The following is a 12184-nucleotide window of genomic DNA, read 5'->3' on the forward strand; positions in this document are numbered from 1 at the left end:
TATAAGGCATCTTTTACAATACTTATGCATTGCAAGCGGTAAGTGTGATGAGCAAAAGGAAAATCTGAGTATTGAATATGTGAATATATTCAACACTAAGGTTCTTTCAATATTTCCTTCTGTTTTCATAAATGGTTTTCAAATACATTTTCTAATCCAACATTCTAGTCTCAAGCAAAGGTTGATTATGCTTAAACAACTGTGTTTAATGCACAATTTGTCATTCGAGGGGTAGACATAGTACAATTCTTATGAATTCAATTAGAAGAAAATTCCAAAGATATTGGAAGGTCCTACATACTATAAGACCCCTGGCATTGTGAGATAGTTTCTCTAAGAAATTTACAAGTGTTCATTCCTTTATAACGTTTGCAGCACGAAAAATAAGGGAAGTGGGTTTTGGGGAAGATGTGGTTATTATTGTCAAATATCTTGGAGAAATAAATTATAGCAGTAGAATTGGCATTAAAATGTTGTTTTTTGGAAAGGATATAGATTATCAATCCGCTGCTTTGGTCCTCTCAACGATCTCTCCAAGATGGAAGAGTTCATGTGTAAAAAATGAATGGTGGAGTAAAGATGTATACCATAGTATGTATGGAGGAATGCCTAAAAGAGCAAAGGAATATTAATTTCAAATAAGTTTGAAACTTAAGCTACGGGAAACAAAACCAAAAGCCAAGGCACCCCTAGAAACAACATTTCTTCTCAAAACTATAACAAACAATTGACATAAAATTTACCTAAGGCATCAAAATGATATTGTTCCTTTAAAATGAAGTTAAAATAGCTAGAGGAGAAACCTGAAGAACATGATTAAATTTTAGAGTTGTTAAATAATGTGAAGATTACATTGATGTAGAGGCCAATATTCGAGTCATAGGAATCCAATAAATGGATCAGATTTGGTATCAAGATGAAATCGACATTTCAGGGATATAAATTCCTCACCACCCCTTAGTACTGATTATATTAAGTACTTTTATTTATGATAGAGGAAATGATGCTTATTATAGTTGTTTCCTATTTTTTTATAATTAATTGCATTCATCTTGCATCCTAATATTTGGTTTTATGTTTTCATGAATTAAGTTGCCAGATAGTTGCTAGTTATATACATCTAAATGTTACATGGATGTATGATCTCAATTAGTGACAACCATTGGATAGGAAAATCAACACTATGGTGACCCCAAGGTGTGACAAAGACATCAACAAGTCTCTTAAAGGGCAACATATTCCATACAATCTACCACATCAAAGTTCGTTGCATTTCCTCTTTTAATATTGTAAATATTATCTTATCATAAAATGTTAATTATTAAGGACATGTAAAGCTAATATGAAATGTTAAAGTCAATAGAAGTCAAAAGGTCATGGTACCTCCCCCATTTCTATAAATGTACCCTCATGCCTCTAAATTGGGGAGTTTCAACACTGAAGCTCTATTAGCATTTAGATAATTATTGTGCTTAGGTAGCTGGAACATTCTTGCTCTTGGCATCTTGTAGGCTACTGTTTTGTCTTAGAGATGATATGATAAACCTTCATTCATCTACTAGATTTTCATGGCCTTGTGGCATATCTATGTGGATTTGCAGCATTATAAATGAGAAGTTCTTCATTTTTGGCATAGATTCCCATGCATTCCTCTATTGGCTGTAATGGCTAACCAATACTCCAATAACGTATCTGTGTGTGATTTCATGTTGGTCATATGTTAATGATATAATTTTTAACGTGTTTCTTACATGTTTGATTTGGATATCTGCTCTCTTACTCCACACTATGTTAGTAACTAACTACGAACTAATTTGTGGTTAATTTCTAGTACTTTCTTACTAGTATGTTTTAGATGGTCTTATTTGATTGATTCCTCTTGAGGCACATGTGTCTTATTGTTTTTTTTCTCTGTCCTTGTACATTGTTCTACAAATGTATTAATTGTGGGTTGCTTTCATCGTCAGACTCTAGGCATTTGTAACTTGTTCTCATACTAACTTCTCTACATTTGAATAACCAAGAATAAAAAATACAAGGTGTAAATCAAGAACACATACTAGATGGGTCTCCTATCCCAAATGATGTGAGGTCTAATTGAGACTTCACATTGGGGAGACCCCCTAACTGTTGGTAGTACATTTTTCCCCGTCAACACAATAACTAACACATTTTCATAAATTGACCACTTTGGAGGCACCGCCCCTTCAAGGTATAAGTTAATTTTGATATTCCTATATTTGAATGATAGATTGATGTGGATTCCCTAAGGCTAAATATGATAGAATGGTATTTCTTTGCCCATCATTTATTTGTTAGAGAAAATATTAACTTTTCACTCCTTAAGGTTGTCCCCCATGTCAAGGATTGGTGGGAAAATTATTGCAAGAAAAGGGTCCTAAAGGAATCCATAATGTTTGTGGCCATACCCACTCAGGACTCTTTTAGGAATGTTATTAAGGAACAATATTACTCTATTGGAAGATACAATGACAATTACGCGGGATGGACCTCAATATGGTAGGAGAGGGACTAAACAATGCCAAAGTTCACAAACATATTCCATACATTGCGCACCAATATAGATATTAGAGACCTCGAGTGATATTTGGTGCTCAAGTACCGCGGTGGTCTAAGAAAATAAAACTAGAGAAATGGAGTCTCTAGACATCTTCTCTCTAGGCATAACATACAGATATGTTGTCAAAATTGAGAAAAATATTTTAAAAGGAGAACCAAGAGTTTGGATTTGTGAATTCTTCATAGTAGAATCACGTCAAAAGTAGCCCCAAACCATAGAAAAATGCATAAATCCAAGATAGACACCCCAAGACAACCCATCTAAGTTTCAAAAAAAGAAGGGTAATGGGAAGACAAAGAAAGGCATGGGAAAGCGGTGCAATTTATATAAGATCCGCTCGCATAACACTAATGAATTCCATTCAAATAAGTCATTGGTTCCTGAGTTGAAAGCTTCATAATCAGATGCAAGTTCCAACTCTGAATTAGACCTAGGGAGTGGGAAGCAGATCATTAATTCAAAGCCTAACACCACCTTTTCTCCCACCAATGTCTATAAAAGTGAGCCCAAAGAACTAGAGCAAGTTGCACACAATTTTCACTCATAGATGCAAGTGAAGGGTGCTCCATTGCATTTCATTATAAATAACATAAGTCAAAAGAACCTCATCTCAACAAAGGTAGTTAATTTGTTAGACTAGTAAAAACACCACATGCACATTCACACACCATTGGGTGGATTCGCCAAGGGCGAGATCCCCATGTCATCCAACAATGTCACATGCCCTATGACATCAAGTCATTCAAGGATGAAGTATTGTGTGATATTTACCTCCTTGAAGTTTGTGATCTTATTTTAGGCCAAACATACTTGTGGAAACATCATGTTCTATATGAGTATAGACCTTGTAGTGTTATTATTAATTTATGAAAATAAATATACTTGATATTAGAGGTAGCTCCACCTACCATCATTTATTTTAACTTTTCTACACAATGTAGCAAGGTTATCTCCTAGATTGGGAAGTTTGTCTTCTTCCTAATTTTATCTCCAAGAGAATAGAAGAACACAACCACATACATGGCCTCCACATAAGGCCTCTCCATATCACAGAAGCAAGTGGACAAGGTCCTAGAAGAAAACAAGGAGATCTTCTCCTCACCCACTGTAGTACCTATGCACTATTAAGTAAGCATTCAATTAAACTTACCCTTGGCACACCCCTACCAATGGGACAATATAAAATTTCTCTCTTATGGATAATGAGGAAATAAAGCACCAGATCCAAGGTATACTCCAAAAACGGTAGATTCGAACAAAATCCTCACCTTATAGAGGCCCAATGTACTTGTGCCAAATAAAAATGGGACCTAGTGAATTTGCATTGATTACAAGGACATGAACAAAAACACAATTAGGAATTATTACCCAATTCACTGAATTGACAACATTATTAACCATATCAAGGGGGTTAGGTAATTAAGTAAGATTGATTTGAAGTCTAGCCACCACCAGGTCCCATTAGAACTAACTTATGTATGGAACACTATCTTCAATTCCAAAGAAGATATATTTGAATGTTTTGTCATGTTTTTTGGTTTGATGAATGCCCCAAAAACTTCCATGACGCTGTTGGATGACATACTGTAGCCTTTCAAAAATTATTTTATGGTGGTATATCTAGATGATATTATCATATTCAGAAAGATATGGGAAAAACATTTATGGCATATTCAACAAGTCCTTCATACTCTACAGTATTTATGGCATATTCAACAAGTCCTTCATACTCTACAGTAGCACAAGTTATCTTTTAACTTTGGAAAATTCTCCTTTGGCATGAAGAGGGTCTAATACCTCGGAAACATTATTGATGAGCTTGGTGTGCATGTGGGTCCAAAAAATATTTAGATAATTCATGACAAACCAGCGTCAACCACACTAACCGAGATTCATATTTGCATAGGCCTTGCTAACTTCTATTGTAGATTTATGTTGGGATTCTTTCTCATTGCATGGGCCCTGATCCAAGTGACCAAGGGTGGTGGAAAATTGAAATTTGTGTGGGAAATTTGCAACAGAAATATTTTGATGATATGAAACACTTCATGTACTCATCCCCAATGCTCTCCTTACCCGATCTCAACATCTTTTTAAGATTGAGATAGATCCTTCAAACTATGATGTGGGCACAGTTCTCACTTGACACTGTCACCTAGTGGCCTACCATATTGAGACACTATCTGATGTCATTTGTAAGTACCCTACCTATGATAAATAATGTATTTTGTTTTGCAAGCCTACCTCCAATGGAAGCATTATATTCTTGGGAAGGATACGGTCATCCACATTGATCACAGGCCTCTCTAGTTCACAAAGAGATCAGGAAAATTATAGAATGACCACCATCAAAAGTTGTCCACATACTTGCAATAGTTTCATCTCAATATCAAATATAAGACAAGGAGCACTCATATTCTCACTAACTTCCTCAGTTGACCTCTAATTCTAGCACTAAATATGGTGCTCTATTCATGTGACATAGGGCCTCTAGGTGGCCCCAACTCTATGTGAGTGATCCTAAATTCACCACCACCTTACAGATGCTAAGCATAAACATGGCCATCATTGATTTTCATCTTCAAGGAAAGCATGTAACGCTAATTTGGGAAGCTCACAATAGTTTGGTGACAGGACAATTTGGTGTGGAAAATGTAGTGTATGTGCTACAAATCTATTTGTATTGGCCGAAACTTTACCAAGATGTCTGCAAGTATATCAATTCTTTCATTTCCCATGCCATTTCCAAACCAACCATTAAGAAGCAAGACGTGTACACCCCTCTACCTATTCCCGGCAAACCTAGGGAATCCATCTCAATGGAATACATGTCAGTCTTGATTCAACCAAGTAGGGAATTGATTGTGTATTTGTGCTTGTAGATCAATCTTTTAACATGGTCATTCTAACATCATGTAAGAAGAATATCATAGTGGAGGCCACTATTAAGCTCTTATTTGAATAGGTGTGGCTACTTTTTTGGACACCATAGGTCATCATATGTTATGAAACCAGCTCACAAAAAAAATAGAAAATATAGATCAACGACTTAGAAACCAACCTCTTCGACTGGGAAACCTCCTTAACATTACACAAATGAACAATTCTTGGATGATACAAATGAAAAAACCTCCTTTCTATATATAGGATTCTAAGGGGTCACAATATAACCAAATCTGACCTAACAATAATAATATAAGGGCACAAAAATAATAATAGTGGGCTTCTATGGGGCACAATAATAACAATATGGGGACAATAGGGGCACAACAATAATAATAATGGATACAATGACAATAGTAATGGGGGAATCACTAGTATTATAGCGACCTAACATGCCCCTCTCCTTCAAAAAAGTGTTGTTCTCAATGTTTGAGTAGTTCTGGATGCTTCTGTATAAAATTATCACCCTCCGATGTGGAATCTTCAATGGGTAAGTTCTTCCACTTGATGAGATACTCTAAAATTGATCGATTTCATAGTTGTTGAGTTCTTGTTTCTTTTACTTCTTCAGGTTCCAATATGATTTTTCCTTCCTCATCAAGTTCTGGCAATATTTTTTGAATTGGGAGCTTGTCACCTATAACCTTCTTTAAGCATGACACATGGAAAACTGGGTGCACTCAGGAAGCTGCAGGAACCTCCAATTTGTATGCCATGGTACCTATCTTTTGCAACACCCTGTACAGACCATAATACTTTGGTGATTATTTATTATCCTTCTTAGCTTTCTTGAGGGACATTTATTTATATGGCTGTAAACATAGGAATACCCAATCACCTACATCAAAACTTCTTTTGTTGTGATGTTGATCTGCCTGCTATTTCATTCTATTATGCGCCAAGGTGAGGTTGTCCTTTAAGAGTTGGAGAACTTGTTGTTGATGCTCGATGTGATCTTCCACTGCTTGAACCTTAGAATTTTCTCTTAAGTATGATGTGATGGATGGTGGATGATATCCATAAAGTGCCATAAATGGGGTCATTTTTGTTGAAGTATGGAAGGAAGCGTTATACCACCATTCAGCCAAGGCAACCATTTGACACATTGTGTCTATTTATCAGATATAAAGAAACAAAGATATCCTTACAAACATTTGTTTTCTATCTCAGTTTTCCCATCAGATTGAGGATGATAAGATGAGCTATGAGCTAAATGAGTACCAAGACAAGAAAATAATTATATCCAAAAAATTCCAGTGAAAATGGGATCTCTGTTGCTTACAATAATCTTTGGGTTTCCATGTAGCTTTTGAATAATTTCCATAAATGCAGTAGAAACTGTACAAAGGATGAGATAATGCACAAAAGTGTGCATACTTGGTAAGTCTGTCAATTACCACCATGATAACACTCTTTCCTTCAGACTTGGATAAACCTGTGACAAAATCCATTGAAACCTCCTCCCAATGTTGGCTTGGGATCGATAAAGGTTGTAATAGACCTGGGGTCTCAATTGTTTCAACTTTATTTTATTGGAAAACCAAGCATTCTACCACAAACTTTTGAATATCCGATTTAAGGCCATCCCAAAAAAATTCCTTCTTAACTTTGTGGTAATTTTTTAGAAATCCAAAATGCCGTCCTAAGGGAGAGTTGTGCAATTCCCTAAGAATCTTTTCTTTGAGTTGGGAATTCTTACATAGGTATAACCGATATTTGTACCATAACGAATCATTTTTCCAGTCAAATGTATTAGATGTACTGGGATCTTGTTGTAACTTTTGAATGAGTGCCCACACTTCTTCATCAATCTTCCATTCATCCCTTGCTTCGTTTGTCCAATCAAGTTTGATAATATAAATGGCGCAAAGAAATGCTTTCACGTCCTCATCCTTTCTTGAGAGTGCATATGCCACAAAATTTTGCTTACCTTTTTTGTAGATGATTTCAAAGTCATAACCCAACATCTTTGTGACCCATTTTTGTTTATCTTCTGAAGATAATATTTGTTCTAAAAGGTATTTAAGACTATCATGCTCTATTTTTACCTTGAAGTGTCTTCCCATTAGGTTGAGTTTCCAATTATTAAGTGCATGTAGTATTGCCAACATTTCCTTCTCATAAATAGCTTTGTGTAAATAGTTTCCTTTGATTGGACGACTTTCGAAAGTAATGGGTCTTTCTTATTGCATTAAAATAGCACTAATTCCATTTCCTGAGGCATCACATTCCACAATAAAGGTTTTTGTGAAGTCTAGTGTAGCTAAGACTGGTGCTTGGCACATTGCCTCTTTAAGATGTTCAAAGTCCATTGTTGCTTCTAGAGTCCATGAAAATACATCTTTCTTCAATAATGTTGTTAGAGGTGCTACAATTCTCCCATAATTCTTAACAAACTTGTGATAATACCCTGTCAACCTGAGAAATCCTCACAGATGCTTTATGGATGTGGGGGTTTTCCATTCCTTAATGGTTTTAATTTTTCTAGGGTCTACCTTAACACCTTCATGAGATACAATATGACCCAAATATCCCACCTCTTGTACTCCAAAGAAACATTTGCAACCTTTTGCATATAATTGTTTCTCCTCCAATATTTTGAGCACCCTGCCAACATGTTGAACATGATCCTTCCAAGACTTCTTGTAGATTAGAATATCATCAAAAAGTACTAACACAAATTTTCTAAGGAAGGGTTTCAAAATGGAATTCATCAAACCTTGAAATGTAGAAGGTGCATTGGTAAGCCCAAAAGGCATGACCAAAAATTCATAATGACCCTCATGAGTTCTAAATGATGTTTCTATAATATATTCAATCTTCATTCTGATTTGATGATATCCTCAATGAAGATCCAACTTGGTGAAGTAAATTGATCCAAGAAATTCATCCAATAATTCATCAATGACAGGAATGGGAAATTTATCTTTAATAGTGAGCTTGTTGAGATCCCTATTATATGGACACATTGATCCGAATTAGATCCATAAAAATTTATCAGAGTTCGATGACTGTATCAAATCATGATAGAATTCGAAAACTTGTGAATAAGAGCTATCAGGAAGGACCTTTGGACAATGGCAGGTTGTAGCCAGCACGGAACAACAAGTACCTCAGTCAAAGCACGCTGACGAAGGCCCATGGAGACCGCGCAGTGGCGCAAAACTAGCAATTGGGAAATCCAAATTAGAAAACAGAGGTCATTTTTGATGCACGATTAATGCAAAGCTAGGCAAAACCCCTCAAAATGGGATAGCCCCGAGCGCTCGGTCAAAAGGGAAACCCAAAAACCGTGGGAAAAGTGCTAAACTGAAAGGCAGTCCCACGCTCCAAAACTCGCGCTCCAAAAACCGACGAAATATCAGAGGCATTTTGGGTGGCAAGCGGATTTGTCAGGAGACCCACCGATTCCATACATTGGATGACGCGTGTCTGGAGGATAAGAGAGAAAGCCACTCTCATCGTGGGCTAACATCTGAGTAAGTCAATTGCACGATAAGAGCGATTACCGTAGGATCTGGAGGCCTCAGATCTAACGGAGGAGATTTTGCCCGATGGGGAGATTGGATTTGGCGGAGAAATAAGCTACGGCATATAAAAGTTTGAAGTCCGATGTCACCGCTGAGTTGTCAGATGAATCATTTCATAACGTAACCGAAATAATGAACCGTCGAGGAAGAGTTGGTGCTCAATTTGTGAGAGGACAAGTGGCCACCTCCCTGTGAGACGTTACACAGTGGCGATGATGCAGAGGTAGGGAATTCCAAGCGGACAACAGCAGGAAGTTTGAAGAGGTGGAAGAGGAAGCGAACGGTCATGATACAGATTGGCTTTAAGCCATGAACAAATAGAGAACTAAAGACAGTGAAAAGAGAAGACAGTCGAGAAGAGACAGTGAGACAGAAAGTGAAACAGAGAATAGAGAGCCGAGCTAACCTGCAGAGTTAAGGCAACATCAAATAGATAGAACCAAGCTTGAGAGGTTCAGGCAATCCCTCAAAGGATATCTGTCGGGAACTAAGTACCAAATCAGACTCATCCCATTAAAACCAGTTGAGGTCGAGACATAGTAAGGGGGACTCTGTGCACTCTAGTGGCTTGGGGAATCCAAGAACCACTCTACTAAGCATCATCTGTTCCAGGAGACACAATTTGAGCTCTTCATTGTAAAAAATTTGTTCAAAGACACAATAAAAGAAGGCCACCACTAAAACCTGGACTGGAGGTGTAGCCTAGGAGGATTGGGTGAACTCCTTATTAAATTTTGTTGTGTTCTGTTTTTCTTGCTATGTTTCTCTTACTGTTTTCCAGTGTCTGTGTATTTTGCAATATTATCGATCTATTGCCTAAGATAACATAGACACACATCAACACATGAGTCTGTAATACCTTCATTCATTAATTTAGTTAACTGAGATCACTTGCAAGTGATTTTCAGATCACACATGCACCATGATCCATCTTTCTTGTGAACCAATACTACTGGAGTAGAGAAAGAACTTTGACTAGGTTGAATTATACTAGCCTCTAGCATTTCTGCAACCATACGTTCAATTTCACTCTTTTTAGCATAGGGATATCTCTAAGGCCTGATGTTTGGAGGAACACTTCCTGGAATCAAATGAATAGAATGATCATGATCATGAATAGGTGGGAGGCCTTTGGAAGTCTCAAATACCTTAAAATGATTGTCCAAGACTTTTTGGAGATTTGGAGAAATATATGATTTTGATGTGGGAACCTCTAGTGAACATAACTATGTAATTATGCCTCGTTGTTCTTTCTTTAGAAGCTTTGTGATTCCGTTAGAGCTGATTATCCTTCCCAGTTTCCCTGTGATACCCCTTAATTAAAATTCCTTTCCTTCTGAATAAAATTTCATGAAATGTTCTTGAAAACTAACATATTGTACCCAAGGATTGTAGCCATTGGACTCCTAGTACAACATGAGCACCACCCATTGGAATGGAAAGCATTGGGCTATTCAATACATATTCTCCCATGGATAGCTTGATATTATGGCACTTTCCTGAGAATGTTATGGTTCCTCCACTTGCAACCATCACTCGACACTCTGGTGCTAGATATAGGACGCAATTCAATTCTTTGGCTATCCTACAATGAATAAAATTATGGGTATTGCCCGAATCAATCAACACTATTACCTTTTTCTTCTTTATATGCCCTTCTATCTTGATAGTTTGAGGAGTGTTAATTCCAGCCAATGCATTACAAGATATGGTTGGATTCATTTTTTCTTTCTCTAGGGTTTGTTCCTGGTGTATATCCTCTTCTTTTGATGTTTCTTGTTCCTTTTCTTCCTCCTCTTCACAATCTATGTAAAATAATTTCTTCTCGGCACACTTATGACCTTTAGTGTATTTGCTATCACAACTATAACAAATTCCTTTTGCTATTTTTTCTTCCAATTTTTGTGGTCTCAACCTTGTAGGTTGTGGATGGATAGGGGCAACAACACTTCCATCTTTATGATTGTGAGTGGTAGGCTTCCTTGTTTCCATAATTTTTCTTTCCATTTTTTTAGCCAATCTAAATGCCTTCTCCAATGAATCAAGTCCCCAAAGGTGAACCTCACGTTGGATGCTATCCTTTAAAGTCCCTATGAACACATCAATCCTATGCTCCTTCGGAATATCGTTTACCCTTATATTCAATTTTTGGAAGTCCTTAACGTGCTCCATCATTGAACCCTTTTGTTTGAGATTTATCAATTGGCTAAAAAAAGTGTTGCTTTTTGTATCCTCATAATGTGCTATCATTTCATCCATAAAAATAGCCCAAGTGACAATTTGTTTACGAGAGAAAAGCCATTGATACCATACAAACTGATTTGGTTCTAAATATAAAGTTTCAATGCATACTTTTTGTGTGTTTTGGAAATTATGGAGATCGAAAAATTGCTCCATCTGTAGTATACATTTTGCAGGATCCTTGCCATCAAACTTCCTCATATCGATCTTTGCAACATGGTGGTTCTTCGATCCAATGTTAGAGTCTATGAAATCATGATTAACATTTATTTTGTTCTCATCATGAGTTTCCTTTACTACTCTTTCGCCATTAGTAAGCATTTCTTGTAGGATTTTGGTCAAATCTTCCATCTTAGCTTCCACGCCTTTCTTTAAATCAACCATCTTAGCTTCTGCACCTTTCTTTAAACCATCCATCTTAGGTTCTACGCCTTTCTTTAAACCATCCATCTTAGCTTCCACACCATAGATATCAGCTTCTACGTCTTTCTTTAAACCATCCATATTAGCCTCTGTCACTTTTTGTGCAAGTGAAATTTGTTGCACTAGTTCTAGTAACTTTGATATATCATGTTGAATTTCTTCCTCTTCTTCATGAGTCATGCTAGAGATTTTAGGTTGCTTACTAGGTGTTCCCATTTTCTTTCTTTGGGGCATCAATTACTGATAATAATGCTTCACTATGCCCTTTGAATTCCTTCAAACTAATTTTTCAAACCAAACTTATGAAAAAATTTAAAAAAACTACACACCTTTTTTCACTTTGTAGGAGCTTGATATTGAATGAATGAAAATCTATAATTTCGGATCTCCAAGGTTGGAAATTGTGACCTATAGTATCACCTGTTCCCTCTTTATAATTCCCCCAGTCTTGTTGAAATTGGATTCT

The sequence above is a fragment of the Pinus tabuliformis genome, chromosome 1_2 (assembly GCF_031772625.1).
Source record: "Pinus tabuliformis cultivar Carrire ecotype Pingquan chromosome 1_2, CPIR1, whole genome shotgun sequence".
Lineage (NCBI taxonomy): Eukaryota > Viridiplantae > Streptophyta > Pinopsida > Pinales > Pinaceae > Pinus > Pinus tabuliformis.